The 10,000-nt window shown below is 43.4% G+C and overlaps 1 protein-coding gene across 1 annotated transcript in view; it reads left to right on the top strand.

Annotated features, from left to right (window-relative positions):
• LOC143039861 (FMRFamide receptor-like) overlaps positions 1–10,000 on the top strand; it is a 275,372-nt gene that overhangs the window by 232,850 nt on the left and 32,522 nt on the right. The window lies entirely within an intron of this gene.

Below are 10,000 nucleotides of genomic sequence, written 5' to 3'. Positions count from 1 at the left end.
CCTCTTATCTTGGCACCTCTTAAATGAGGGGTCATCCCTGCATCCTGTCCACTGCCCTGGGTCAGAAGCAGTGTCGCAAGACACAGCACATCCACAACAAGGCCGCTTTATAAATTCGGCGACCCCCCGTCTCCATCCCCCCATGCAGAAAAGGAGAAGACGGGAAGAAATCCCTTCGGGCAGTGTCAACTTTTTTTTTTTCATACATATTTCCTCACCCCCCATCCCCCACCCACTCCCACTCATGCATCACAGCATCATCTATACACGACCCCTCTCCGTTCACCTCTATCTTCTTTCCTCCACAGACATTTCTCTCTTTCGTAATGCCCCTTTCATTCCATCTATCCATCTCATTCTAGGACGCCCCATCATATTCACTCCTTCCACCTCTGCCTTCCACACCTTTTACTAATATTTCTTCACTCATTCTTTCCGTGTGTCCAAACCATCATAATACTCTTTCATCAACTCTATCTCCCAGCTCCCTTTCCATCCCTGTTCTCCACCTCACCTCATTTCTCACTCGATCTAGCCTAGTAACCCCTATCATACTTCTCATACATTTCATCTCAAACACATTCAAGCTCCTTCTCTCTTCCTCTCTCGTGTTCCATGTTTCTGCCCCGTATAGTGCTGTTGGCACAATCACTCCTTCATATAACCTCATCTTAGCATCCATTTCCAGATGTCTATTTCTCATTACACTTTCTAATCCACCAAGGTATTTACTCGCTTCTCTCAATCTACATTCTACCTCCACCCCCACTCCTCCCTGTCATTCCATATTCGCACACAAGTATCTAAAACTATCCTCCAGTCTTTCACCTTAATGCTCACTTCCGGCCTGCTGTCACTCTCTCCCCTTATACATCTCATCACCTTACTTTTGCCCACATTTATCTTCAGCTTCCTTCTTTCACACACTTTCTCAAACTCTATCACTAACTTCTTCAATCCCTCCTCTGATCCTGCTACAAGTGCAGTGTCGTCAGCAAACAACAACTGGCTCATATCCAAATTTTCTTCATTTTCTTTAATCATCTTTAACCCTTGACCCACTACCCTTGCATTCACCTCTCGTACCACCCCACCCATGTAAAGACTGAACAGCCAGGGTGACTTAACACATCCCTAACACAAGCTCTACTATTCTCGTAAAACTCTTGACTGCTCTTAACAGCTTTCCTCCTATCCCATATATCTGCAGTACCTCCCACAGTGCCTTCCTGTCTACCCTATCGTTAGCTTTTTCCAGATCCATAAAAGCCCAAAAAACATCCTTACCTTTTCCTATAGCTTTCTCGCATATCTGTCTTACCACAAAAATCTGATCCACACAACCCCTACCTGTCCTAAACCCGCACTGTTCCTCACCAATTACTCCCTTTCTTCCTCTCCTAATCCTCTCAATCAAGACCCTTGTTAATGAGGGATGGACTTTTGAAGTCAACCCGTCCTACATATACATACATACACCAAAGGTTTTTTCCCCCTACAAGGGGGGGTAACCAAAAAGAAAAAGCCATAGAAACCACTCCCACCCATTCCATTTCCTATATATTCCACTCTTCTCCACCCTCCTCCCTCCCTCTTATCTTGGCACCTCCTAAATGATGGGTCATCCCTGCATCCTGTCCACTGCCCTGGGTCAGAAGCAGTGTCGCAAGACACAGCACATCCATAGCAAGGCTGCTTCATAAATTCGGCGACCCCCCCCCCTCTCCGTCCCCTCATGCAGAAAAGGAGAAGATGGGGAGAAATTCCTTCGGGCTGCGTCAAATTTTTCCTCATACATACTTTCTCACCCCCCAACCCCCACCCACTCCCCCTCATGCATCACAGCATCATTTATACACAACCCCTCTCCATTCACCCCTATCTTCTGTCCTCTCCCGTCCTTCCTTCAAAGAGATATGCCCCTTTCACCCCATCCATCCATCTCATCCTAGGACGCCCCCTCATATTCACTCCTTCCACCTCTGCCTTCCACACTTCTTTTACTAATCTTTCTTCACTCATTCTTTCCCATGTGTCCAAACCATCATAATACTCTTTCATCAACCCTATCTCCTAGTTCCCTTTCCCCCCCTGTTCTCCTACTTATCTCCTCATTTCTCACTCTATCCAGCCTAGTAACCCCTATCATACTTCTCAGACATTTCTTCTCAAACATATTCAAAATCCTTCTCTCTTCCTCTCTCATGTTCCATGTTTCTGCCCCGTACAATGCTGTTGGCACAATCACTCCTTCATATAACCTCCTCTTAGCATCCATTCCCACATATCTATTTCTCATTACACTTTTTAATCCACCAAAGTATTTACTTGCTTCTCTCAATCTACATTCTACCTCCACCCCCACTCCTCCATGTCCTTCCACATTTGCACACAAGTATCTAAAACTATCCACTTCCTCCAGTCTTTCACCCTTAATGCTCACTTCCAGCCTGCTGTCACTCTCTCCCCTTATACATCTCATCACCTTACTTTTACCCACATTTATCTTCAGCTTCCGTCTTTCACACACTTTCTCAAACTCTGTCACTAACTTATTCAATCCCTCCTTTAATCCTGCTACAAGTGCAGTGTCGTTAGCAAACAACAACTGGCTCACCTCCCACTTTTCACCATTTTTTAATCATCTCCAACCCCTGACCCACTACCCTTTACCTCAAATAATTCACTCTCTCCATTTCTAATCCTAACACAAGCTCTACTACTCTCGTAAAACTCTTGACTGCTCTTAACAGCTTTCCTCCTATCCCATATATCTGCAGTACCTCCCACAGTGCCTTCCTGTCTACCCTATCATAAGCCTTTTCCAGATCCATAAAAGCCCAAAAAACATCCTTACCTTTTCCTATAGCTTTCTTACATATCTGTCTTACCACAAAAACCTGATCTACAAAATCCCTACCTGTCCTAAATCCACACTGTTCCTCACCAATTACTCCCTCTCTTCCTCTCAATCAAGACCCTCCCATAAGCCTTCCCAACTACATTCAACAAGCTGATCCCTCTGAAACTACTACACTCACACTTGTCCCCCTTTCCCTTGTAAAATGGAACTATATAGGCACTCCTCCAGTCCTTCGGCACTCTACCCTCTCTTAAACAAGCATTAAATAACCTCACCAGCCAGTCCACTATAACTGTACCTCCTTTCTTCAGACATTCTGCATAGCATCCATCCAGACCAGGTGCCTTACCTGCTCTCATCATCTTAACATCTGCTTTCACTTTATCCTTCCCTATTTCTCCTCAATCTTCCTCACTCATCACTGTCATTTTCTTAGCGCTTCCCACTGCAACTACTTTTCCCTCCCTATCCTCCTTCACATTAAGCAACTCCCTAAAATACTCTCCCCACCTTCCTCTCACTGCCTTCTCTTCCATTATCATCTCTCCCTCCGCACCTTTTACCTTTTCTTCTCTACTTGATTCGCTTCCCCATTCTCTTTTAATTTCCTTCCAAGACATCTTTTTATTGCTTTCAAAATTTTTCTGTCATACTCTTACCCCATTTCACATCTGCTCTCCTCTTTGCTTCCTTTATCTTATGCTTAACTTCCCTTTTCTTTACTCTGTACCTCTCATACAATTCCCCCGTCCTAATTTGCAGCCAATCTATGAATACCTGCTTCTTCTCTTCTACAACTTTCTTTGCTTCCTCACCCCACCACTCACTACCCTTCCTTCTATTTCTTTCCTCCCTCCTTGTTCCACACACCATCTTTGCACACCTTATTACTCCCTACTTGAACCATTCCTATACCTCCTCCACTCCTAGTTCTACTCTATCCTTTACTCCCTCCCACTCCTCGTTCAGCTTCTTCTTATACTCACTCTCCTTGTTTTCCTCATTTAAGCAGTTCACTCTAGGTATCTCCCTACCTTCTGTCTCTTTCCTCTTTCTCCACCTATTCTCCACTCTCAATTTACCTTCCACCAGAAAATGATCTGATATTTCCCCACTCTCTTCCCTTAGAACATGTACATCCTTAACTCTTCCTACAAAACTCCTGGTCACCACTATATAGTCCACTAACGCTCTATCTGCCACCCTTCCATCCACCACCCTCTCCCATGTGTACTTATGCTTGACTTTCTTCTTAAACACTGTATTTGCTATCATCAACTCTCTTTCAAGACACATCTCCACCATCATTTCTCCACTACGATTTTTACCTGGAACTCCATACTTCCTAATCACTCCGTTTATTGGTTTATTTCCTAACCTAGTATTAAGGTCTCCCAATACAACTACAATGACATTTCTCCCTAATTCCTCTATGCATTCATTTATATATACCAAAAATCCTCCCTTTCCTCCGCGCTCTTCTCACTACCAGGTCCATACGCACTTACAAAAACCCACATCTCCCTTCCCAGCTTCACCTTCATCTACATCAACCTTGATGAAACCTCCTTCCACTCCACTACCCGCTTACTTATCTCTTCACTTACTAGTGTAGCCACCCCTTCTCTCCCTCGTCCCCTCTTCACTCCTGAGTACCTCCCATCTACACTCCCAAACTCACAGTTGCCCTTGCCTTTCATTTTAGTTTCACTCAAAACCAGCACATCCATCTTTCTTCTCACAAACATACTAACTATCTCTTCCCATTTACTCCCATCTGTACCACATCCACACACATTAAAAGACTCAAACCTTAGGGTGCTGGTTGAACTCCCAGACTTTCTTATCTTTTCTTAGGAATGTCCCCTTCTGGGCTATAGGTAGTAGGACTCCTAATCCCATCCCCGTCCCGTTTTTTTTTTTTTTTTCGCCTTTTACGACTCAAGTGGAAAGACTTGGTGGTAGCATTCTCTTCCCCCACCACAGGGTCGGCGAAAAAAGGAAATGAATATTCAGAGAAATGGTACAGGACAGTAACAAGGGGGTGGGGGACAGCATAACGGAGGGATAGTCGTAGTATAAAAGTGTCATCATTTCTCTATGCACAGAGTTTTCCTCTATCACAGACAAAATGATGTGTGCCTCTGGTCCGTAGGGGCGCCCCATAGAGACCCTAAAGTATCAACTGTATGCTACTTTGCCACAATAACATGCAGCCAATATATATTCCACTCCTAGAATCTTATTTGCTTTCTCAGAGGCTGAAATACTCTGTTTAGATGATTTCAGATCGTTACTGATAATTACCCCGAGATCCTTTTCACTATCCACTTTTGTTAACGAATTTCCAAGTAATTTGTAACCGTACTTCCTATTATTTTTACCTATATGCATAACCTTGTATCTACTTGTGCTAAATTTCATTAGCCACTTTTCAGAATATCTTCTTGAATATCTAATTGATTTAAGTGATCATTTGCCATTCCGCACAATTCTCTATCATCAGCAAATTTGGAGACAATAGATTTTAGTCAGTCGTCTATATCATTTATATATACTCTGAATAGAAGTGGCCCAAGAAGAGAACCCTGAGTAACTCCACTCGTAGCATTTTCCATCTAGAAGTTTTGTCATTTAGAATAACTCTCTGTTTGCGATCAATCAACCAATTTCTAGTCCAACTCAATAGGCTAATTTAGTAAGTTGTCTTTCGTGTGGGACGCTATCAAAAGCTTTTGCAAAGTCTAAATATATTAAATCTATATTGTTTCTTTTGTCATAATTCGAGATGAATGTGTTGTAGAGTTCGAGTAAGTTAGTCACGCAAAATCGTTTCCGTCTGAAACCATGTTGGTTATCATTTATCAAACAGTTATTTTCTAAATGATGTTCGATAGCATCTCTGATGATAGTTTCAATCATTTTTCCTACGACTGAAGTCAAGTTCATAGGCCTGTAGATAATCGGTTTCTTTTTGTCATTTTTTTATGGGAGTAATGTTAGCTAGCTTCCATTCTCTTGGAACATCTCCGGATATGATGGATTTCTTCAAAATAATTTCTTATAGAACAACAATTTCATTTTTCATTTCCTTTAAGATTCTTGAATGCCAACCGTCAGGCCCTGGTGTTTTATCAATTTTGAGTTTCTCTACACACATTTTAATTTTTTCTTTTGTTATATTTACCGTAGTAAGTTCACCTTAAATGTTTTACAGGTTTTAGTTCGTAGTTCACTTTGAGGTGTTTCGTTTACGAATACTGAGCTATAATAGTTGTTTAGAATATATCACATTTTCCTTCGTTTGAATATTCAAGTTGACCGTCAGCAGATAATATTGGGCCAATGTGAGTCCTAATAACCTTTATATCTCCAATGTAACTATAGAATTCTTTGGGATTCTCTTTGGATTTATCAGTGATATTCCTTTCGTATTGTCATTTTCATTTTTATTGTCTTTTTTAATCTCTGTATCTAACTTTGATAGTCATTAGGTGTACCCGAGCACTTGTATTTCTTATAAGAATGTCTTTTTTTAGCAATACTTTTTTCAGTTTCTTTGTCGAGCCATTTTGGGCGAGCCTGATTTGGGGAGGTGTCTGTCCTTAAACGGGATGTAAGTATGAATCATATTAGTAAGCATACATACATATACCAAGGCTTTTTCCCCCTTACAAGGAGGTAGCCAAAAAGGAAAAGGCATAAAATCATTCCCACCCATTCCATTCCTGAAAACACTCCACACCCCTCCACCCTCCCTCCAGGATGACGGTTCATCCCTGCACCTTGTCCACTGCCCTGGGTCAGAAGCAGTGTCGCAAGACGGAGCACATCCACAGCAAGGCCGCTTCATTAAATCGGCGACCCCCCCTCTCCGCCCACCATATAAAGGAGAAGACGGGGAGAAATCCTTTCGGGCTGCGTCAAATTTTGCTCACACACACTACCTCACCCCACCATCCCCCCGCCCATTCCACCTCATGCATCACAACATCATCCATATACAACCATTCTCCATTCACCCCTGTCTTCTGTCCTCTCCCGTCCTTCCTCAACAGACATTCCCCTCTTCCCCAAAGCCCCCTTCACCCCATCTATCCACCTCATCCTAGGACGTCCCCTCACGTTCACCCCCCGCCCACACCCGCCCTCCATACCTCTTCCACCAGTCCCTCCCCACTCATTCCCTTCATGCGTCCAAACCATCCCAATACTATTTCATCAACCCTATCTCCCAACTCCCCTTCCACTCCTGTTCTCCTCCGCACCTCCTCATTTCTCACTCTATCTAGCCTAGTAACCCCCATCATACTTCTCAGAAACCTCATCTCAAACACATTCAAACTCATTCTCTCTCCCCCTCCTATGTGCCACGTTTCTGCCCCATACAGTGCTGTTAGCACAATCACTCCTTCATACAGTCTCCTCTTAGCATCCATTCCCAAATGTCTATTCCTCATTACACCCTTTAATCCACCAAGGCATTTACTCGCTTCTCTCAATCTACATTCTACCTCCACCTTCACTCCACCTTTTCCTGCCACATTTGCACCCAAGTATCTAAAACTATCCACTTTCTCCAGTCGCTCTCCCTTAATGCTCACTTCCAGACTACTGCCACTTTCACCCCTTGTACATCTCATCACCTTACTTTTACCCACATTTATCTTTAGCTCTCTTCTATCACACACTCTCTCAAACTCTGTCACCAACTTCCTCAATCCCTCCTCCGATCCTGCCACAAGCGCAGTGTCGTCCGCAAACAACAGCTGGCTCACCTCCCGCTTTTCTCCATTTTCTTTAACCATCTTCAATCCCTGACCCACTACCCTTGCATTTACCTCTCGCACTACCCCATCCATGTATAAGTTGAACAGCCAGGGCGACATAACGCATCCTTGAAGAAGTCCCACCTTTACCTCAAACCACTCACTCTCTCCATTTCTAATCCTGACACAAGCTCTACTTCTCTCATAAAAACTCTTGACAGCTCCCAGAAGCCCTCTTCCCATCCCGTATATCCGCAAAAAAAAAAAAAAACACAGCGCCCCTCTGTCTACCCTGTCGCAAGCCCTTTCGAGATCCATAAAGGCCCAAAAAACATCCTTCCCCCCCTCCCACAGCCCTCTCACATATCTGTCCCACCACAAAAATCCGATCTACACAACCTCTACCCGTCCCAAATCCACACTGTTCCTCACCAACCACTCCCTCCGTTCCTCTCCTAATCCTCTCAATCAAGATCCTCCCACAAGCCCCCCCCAACTACACTCAACAAGCTAATCCCTCTGAAACTACTACATTCACACTTGTCCCCCTTTCCCTTGTAAAGTGGAACTATACAGGCACTCCTCCAATTCTCCGGCACTCCACCCTCTCTCCAGCAAACACTAAACAACCTCACCAGCCAGTCCACTATCACTGTACCTCCTTTTTTTTAGACAATCTACATGGCATCCATCCAGACCAGGCCTTATCTGCTTTCATCATCTTAACAGCTGCCCTCACTTCATCCTTCCTTATTTCTCCTCCATTTTCCTCACTCATCACGGTCATTTTATTAGCATTTCCCACTGCAGCTATCTTTCCCTCCCTATCCTCCTTCACATTTAGCAACTCCCTAAAATATTCTGCCCATCTTCCCCCTACTGCCCTCTCTTCCATTATCAACTATCCATCTGCACCTTTTATCTTTTCCTCCCTAATTGATTCGCCTCCTCTTCCTCTCTTAATTTCTTTCCAAAACATCTCCCCATTACCTTCAAAGCGTATTTTGAAATATTTCCCACATATGATGTACAGGTCTTTCGCTAAAATTTGCCTTCCAATCTGTAAGCTGAAGCTCCTGACTTAGTCCTATAAACTGAGCTTTACTAAAATCTATGCAAATACAGACGAATGAGGTTGACGCAAACAATAACTCTAGTAAACAGCAGGGATCACCACAACAAACATGTTCATGATATGGAAACCCATGATATTGACATGGAAACTGCGGAGAATGACAACAGTAGATCTCGCGTTCATTCATAACATTTCAACTCCTCCTCCCAACATCTTCAGGTGAATTTGAAAAAAAAATTGTCTTGGAAATATTGTTGATTGACTCACGTATATATTTCAGTATCTAGTTTTCTCTGCTGTCCATATAGTCAGGTTAACTATGTTTGGATCTTAACCTTCGTGGGAATTTTGTGGAGAGTACGAAAACTATACATTTTAGAAACCTTATAGTATAAGCAATCAGAAAAACAATGTTTTCATTTGCCCCAAGTCCTACATAGCTGCCATCTTGGATTTCACAAAATGGCTGCCGTGAAACCTCCTTCCACTCCACTACAAGTTTACCTATCTCTTCACTTACTAGTATAGCCACCCCTTCTTTCCCTCGCCCTCTCTTCACTCCTGAGAACCTCCCAACTGCACTCCCAAACTAACACTCGCCCTTCCCTCTCAACTTAGTTTCACTCAAAGCCAAACACATCCATCTTTCTTCTCACAAACATACTACCTATCTCTTCCCTTTTACTCTCATCTGTACCACATCCACGCACAATAAAAGACCCAATCCTTAGGGTACTGGTTGGAAAACTCCTATACCTTCTTATGCCTTTACTTTTCTTGAGAATGTCCCCTGTGGGGCTACAGGGAGAAGGATGTCTAGTCCCAATCCCCGTCCCGTTTTCCTCGCCTCTTACGATCCAAGTGGTAATACTTGGTGGCAGCATTCTATCCCCCACCACAGGGTAGGCGAAACAAGGAAATGGATATTCAGAGAAATGGTACAGGACAGCAACAAGGGGTTGGGGGACAGCATAAATGGAGAAACAGTAGCAGTATAATAAAATTGTTATCATTTCTCTGTGAGCAGAGTCCTCCTTTATCACAGACAAAATTATGTGTGGCTCTGGTTCGTAGGGGTGCCCCATATGGACCCTAAAGTATCAATTGTATGCTATTTTGCCACAACAACATGCAGCCAATATCCCAGACGTCTGGCATAAGCCAAAACAAAGGTTATAAAAGACGACAACCGGCTAACCGAGACAGCCTTGACCTGTTCAATAAGTTGACGTCCTTTTAGGAGAACAAATTAGGCTTTGCCCAAATTCCGTCACCGTATCGAAGGAATCGAAA

Source organism: Oratosquilla oratoria, chromosome 27 (assembly GCF_046742065.1).
Source record: "Oratosquilla oratoria isolate Oo_2021 chromosome 27, ASM4674206v1, whole genome shotgun sequence".
Taxonomy (NCBI): Eukaryota; Metazoa; Arthropoda; class Malacostraca; order Stomatopoda; family Squillidae; genus Oratosquilla; species Oratosquilla oratoria.
Note: the sequence above shows the minus strand (reverse complement) of the source record. Positions and strands in the feature narration are given on the sequence as shown.